The 6,000-nt window shown below is 46.2% G+C and overlaps 1 protein-coding gene across 3 annotated transcripts in view; it reads left to right on the forward strand.

Moving 5' to 3' along the window:
- dok7b (docking protein 7b) overlaps positions 1-5,703 on the forward strand; it is a 163,289-nt gene extending 157,586 nt beyond the window's left edge. For all 3 annotated transcript variants that reach the window (XM_085975474.1, XM_085975454.1, XM_085975463.1), the window contains one exon: positions 3,805-5,703. The gene's annotated coding sequence lies outside the window, so the exon portion shown is untranslated. The remainder of the gene's footprint in view (positions 1-3,804) is intronic.
- Positions 5,704-6,000: the final 297 nt, after the last annotated feature.

The following is a 6,000-nucleotide window of genomic DNA, read 5'->3' on the forward strand; positions in this document are numbered from 1 at the left end:
TTCTGTCTTTTTAAGATACATAGTAATTTGACTGTGGTCTGACAGTGTTGTTTGTGGTTTGACTGTGAATGCTCTGAAAGATGGGTCCAAATCCGTAATCATATAGTCTACGGTGCTACAGCCAAGAGGTGAGCAATAGGTCGATCTTCCTAGGAGGTCTCCCATGGACCTACCATTGACAATGTACAGACCCAGGCTTCGACAGAGCTGCAGGAGTTTTTTTCCGTTGGTATTTGTCTGCTTGTTGCAGTTATGCCTGTATGGATGGGAAGGGATATCGAAGCGGTTATTCCCGAATATGTAATTGTTTCCCTGATTATTGGTGAAGTCTGGTTCTTCGCCAGTTCTTGAATTGAGGTCACCACAGATCAACACGTTCCCCTGGGCCTGGAATTGGATAATCTCCCTCTCCCTCTTCCACGGACCTTCCCTTTTGTTCTTTCATCCCCTCCCCCATTTCCCAGCTCCTACACTTGCTTAAAAATCTGTTCCATTTCCTGCTTTTTTCCAGTTCTGACGAAGGGTCATCGACCTGAAGCGTTAACTCTGTTTCGCTCTTCACAGATGCTGCCTGACCTGCTGAGTATTTCCAGCATTTTCTGTTTTTATTTCAGATTTCCAGCATCTGCAGTATTTTCTTTTTGTATTAGTGCAAATTGGACAACCTGGACTGCAGCGGCAGACAGAGCAACGGCGCCCGATCGCAGCAAGCATCCGCTCACTGATGTCATGAATGGGAATTTCCGCGGTTCTCAAGCCCGTCTTTGCATTGTTTTATACTGGAGTGCCTTATTTTTCGTAATGCTGCTTTCTTGTGCTGCCGCCATACATTTTTTTTTAACGATATTGGAAAGTTAACTATGCTTTTTATTGGGATGGGGAGGTGGTTTAACACTTTTTTTTTGGAAGCTGGAGATCATTCTACAGTGTTGCATAGATGCTAATACCAGTTACTTACTGCCTATCAGGGTCTTAAAGGTCAATTCCTTTTTCTCCCCCCCACTATGTCCTGCTGAACAAATAGTAAAACAAAAAATGCACAGTAGTTGTCTTTTTGACATCATACAACAAAAAAGCATTTTGCGAACGTAAACCAAAACAAAATGGATGAAAAGAAGCCCCCAAAAAAAGTTGTTTTTGAGGAGGGATTTCATGAAGGTTTTGCTTTCCTCGTAGTTAATTATTGATCTGTGTATTTATAATGTATTTATTTCACATGCATATATATATATTTTATTCAACCTCTTCTAACGATTTCGGGTTTACTGCTGTAATCTTAATGTATAGTTGTTCTGTTACTTTACTCCCAATGTCTGATGGATAGGAATTAATATATTGGCTCTTGGGATACAGTACCAGCAGTCAGGCAGTGAAGCTTATTTTCACTGTACAAAGTCACTGCCAAACTTCTCTCGGTATTTTTTTTGAACTAACATGTCACCCTCGAAGCTTTGTAATGCAGACTAAAGATAGACTGTAGGGATGAGTTGCTGCTGTCGCATTTACAAAGTCAAATTCCATTGGTTTCCAGAGGCTGCTGGAGACAGTTCAGTTGTAATGTCAAATTAACAAACCCATTTATAGTGATGCTGCTTTATGCGAACGCCCTTTGCCTTCCAGTGACGGGCGGGTGTTCCCACCAGTTTTAGTGCAGGAAGAAAGACTTGCATTTATATTGCGGCTTTCACGACCACCGGATGTCTCAAAGCGCTTTACAGCCACTGATGTACTTTTGAAGTGTGGTCACTGTTGTAATGTGGGAAACGCGGCAGCCAATTTGTGCACAGCAAACTCCCACAAACAGCAATGTGATAATGACCAGATAATCTGTTTTTGTGATGTTGGTTGAGGGATCAATATTGGCCCCAGGACACTGGGGAGAACTCCTCTGCTCTTCTTTGAAATAGTGGCCATGGCATATTTTACTGCCACCTGAGAGAGCAGACGGGGCCTCGGTTTAACGTCTCATCCGAAAGATGGCACCTCCAACAGTGCAGCACCCCCTCAGCACTGCACTGGGAGTGTCAGCCTAGATTTATGTGCTCAAGTCTCTGGAGTAGGGACTTGAACCCACAACCTTCTGACTCAGAGGCAAGTGTGCTGCCCACTGAGCCACAGCTGACAAAGTGGAGGTTACCCAGGGAGATAATATTAACTGGCAAACACTTAAGCTGCTCATACGACGCTCCCCTGTCCGCTGTTTCAATGGATTACCCGAACAAACGAACCTGCATTTAAAGAGCACCTTGCACGTCCTCTATACACTTCCCAAGCGCTACACTGCCCATGAGTTAGTCTTCAAGGGTCGTCACTGTTGTAATGTCGGCAAGCGCGGCAGCCAGTTTGTGCTGGACAAGTTCCCATTAAGCAGCACTGCTGGTTGAGGGCTAAGTATTGGCCGGGACGCTGGGAGAACTCCCGAGCTCCTCTTCGAATAGTGGCACCAGACCTCGTGTCTGCATAAACTGGGCCTCAGATTCCGGGTCCCGTCCGAAAGACGGCACCTCCGACAGTGCAGTGCTCCCTCAGTACTGGACCGGAGTGTCAGCCTAGATTATGTGCTCAAGTACTGGAGTGAGGCTTGAAGCCTCACTAGCGAGAGCGCTACCCACTGCTGTTTTAATACAGGCGCTAGCTCAATGGTTAGCATCTTTGCTACAATAGCAGATGGGAGCAGTGTCATGTACTCATTGCTAACATCAGTGTTTGTCCGCTGGTATCCTCAGCAGTAATTTCTAATTCAATGTGTAGCTATCAGTTGGTATTTACAGAAAAGACATAGCTGAATTCTTTGACTGTACACCCTCCTCCCGACAATCTCCAACACAGGAATGTATAGACTTGAATGGCGTCCATCTGGCCAGTCCTCGAAATGAGTGCCCATAATCGCTCACTCCCTCGAGTATCTCTCCAACTCCCCCTTACACTTATCCCCACTACCTCTTTGGTCAGTGCATTCCACACGTTCACCATTCTCTGCAATACAGTAGTTTGATCTAAATTGTCTGTGCTCCTTTCCTATTCTAGGTTTGAGCCCGTATCCCCATGTTCTAGAGCTTGTGGAGTTCTCGGAAAGTATTATCGGGGTTCAATTCCCCAATTCCGTTAACACTTGAATGATCTCTTCCTTGTGCGTTCTATTCTCCAGGGTAAAAATCCCAGGCTCTCCCAATAGCTCAGGTTCCTGAAGCTCGCTATCGATTTGGTTGCCCAGATGAGACGTTAAATGTCTCCGGAGGACGTAAAAGATCCCACTGCACTATTTTTGAAGATGAGCAGGGGGGCATTCTCCCCGGTGTCCTGGCCAATATTTATCCCTCAACCAGCATCACTAACAACAGATTATCTGGTCATCATCACGTTGCTGTTTGTGGGAGTTTGCTGTGCGCAAATTGGCTGCCACGTATCATTAAATTACAACACTTCAAAAGTACTTCATTGGCTGTAAAGCACTTTGGGACGTCCTGAGGTTGTGAAAGGCGTTATATAAATGTAAGGTCTTCCATTTGATTACGGTGTCACCACACATAGTTACTGGAGGGAATCGCCCCCACTGGTTAACACTGGTCAGACTGCCGTTAATTTGTAGAAATGACTTTACATGCAGGTTGTAGTCAATCTTTGTTTGTACTGGGAAGCTCAGAGGGCGAGTTGATGAAGAATTATTAATTTATCGCTGCAATAGTAGATTTTTTTTTTGAAATACTTGAGTTACATTTTTAACGTCTTGAAGGTTTCTGTTGCTGATGCAATTTACATGGTGCCTGTGAGATCATCTTAAAATAGGTTTTTATTTTTGTACAGAAAAGAATTCCACTGTTTGTGGCCTCACCTCAGATGTTACCTCGATTTGCGGCATAGGGCAGTGAGACACAAAGAAATAACCCCGCCGACTGGTGGAAGTCCATTGCGTTCTTCTCGTGCCAATGTGGTCCCCTCCTGGCCTGAAGGAGTTGACCCAAGGGGCAATGGTCACCCTCTGATACCTCATCCAACTAGCCATTATTTCTTGGCAGCAGACTATATCATGTGAGGAGGGGAACATCAGTACTGACCTTGGTCCTAGCCTTACATGATGTCCATACACACACACACACGTGCATCTCCACCCAGGGCCCTTAAATGGCAATTAGGAGTTGGAATCCTAGCTGATTGTTCTCTCTTCCCCCCCCCCCCCTCCACCCCCGGTCCCTAATGGGACAGCACTGAGGCCAATTGTAACTCCTCAACTGCTGCTCCAGATGAGACCAGCCCAGGGATTAAACCTGGGACCTTCCTGGTCTGTTATGTCCAAGTTACTCCCTGGATTCACTGGCTGGGTCATCGCCACACACTGGAAATGTAATGCCAATATACAAAACCGCTGGAATTGCACAGCACGGTGTCTGTCAGCAGCGGAAGGGAGAGAGAGATCAGCAGTGCGGGGTAGGAACCTTTGCAGCGGAGTTCATGAAACAGTTTACCCTTGTCTTTCCGATGCTGACTGCCCTGCTATGCATTTCCAGCATGTTCTGTTTTTAGTGTAGTGGGATGTCCATTGATCATTTGACCGATGCCCTCATTTAATGGGAAGAGGAAGGCTCTGTTTTGGGGAGGCTCAATTCAAACCCGAGTCCGCAGAAGCCGGTTGTTATTTCTTCCCTCCTGCTCTTCTCCTGAAGGTGTTGGTACCTTTCCGGGGACAGGAGTTCCACGGACACCTGCTGACCTCTGGTGCCTTGCCGAACATGCCCATTCTTCACGAGTGAGGTCGGACACTAAGTGGTGACTGGTTTGTTTGACCGCCCGGGGGGAGGTCATCACAGCCAAGATCCCTCCTGTTCCCGCCTGGCATCCGCAAACTTCCAGCAGGGATTATTACAAAGGCAGCAGGCGCATGGGACCATCATCACCTCCAAGATCCCCTCCAAGTCACACACCATCCTGACTTGGAAATATATCGGGCTGTTCCTTCACCGTCGCTGGGTCAAAATCCTGGAACTCCATCCCTAACAGCACTGTGGGAGTACCTTCACCGCACGGACTGCAGATGTTCAAGAGGTGGCTCACCACCACCTTCTCAAGGGCAATTGGGGATGGGCAATAAATGCTGGCCTTGCCAGCGACACCCACATCCCGTAAACGAATAAAAAAAAAAGACAAAGTATTTACAGTGCAGAAACAGGCCATTCGGTGAACAGGTCTATGCCGGTACACTGGATAGTAATCAGGAGTGGGAGCCTATGCCAATTATTTTTCCCCATCCCTCGCCCCGGGTACTGAGGTCAGTTGCAGCACACGCACCGCCACCATCGCCCTGGCTGAGATCGGTTAACGCAGCACAGACCAGGAATCGAACCTGGGACCTTCTGGTCTGTCTGGTTCAATTTTATGCACTGCCTTGACTGAGCTGTTGGGAAAGGGGAAGAGGAGCAGCGGCTTTTATTAATCACTCGGAGATGTTGATTACTCTGCAAGTGGTAACAATTGAGAGTAGGCTTTTTTTTTATATATATATACACACACACAGGACGTGTTTACATCTTTTTATTCTCAATGTGTTTCAAGATAAAACGTCGATAGCACGTACGCAGGTTATTAATCCTCACGATATGTACTGTACTTGTTAGAATATGGTTACTCCACTTGTTCTTTGGAGATGGGAGGAGTTTTCACTACATCACAGATCTGACCTCTTCAAATAAACACAGTGGTCAAGTTTGATCGGCTGGCGTTTGAGGTGTTTATTTTCTTCTCTTTCTTTTCACCGAACCATGCTTTTCCATGAATTGTGAAATCTCCCACATCATGCCGTGCTACAAAAGCCTTCGACCATGTCAAGCTGTTGGCCTTTCTCAAAATTCTTCAGCACACACAAAAAAGGATTTGATTGTACGAAGCAAGGTGGTTGTAGTTAGCATACGGGAAACCTTGGACTGGAACTTTACAGCCTAATGACAGGGCAGGATTCTGGAAGGATGAAATCAAATGGACTGAAGGGATTCTTGTTCACTTGAACCT

Source organism: Somniosus microcephalus, chromosome 1 (genome assembly GCF_052327205.1).
Source record: "Somniosus microcephalus isolate GS21.2 chromosome 1, FLI_Smic_1.0, whole genome shotgun sequence".
NCBI classification, from domain to species: Eukaryota; Metazoa; Chordata; class Chondrichthyes; order Squaliformes; family Somniosidae; genus Somniosus; species Somniosus microcephalus.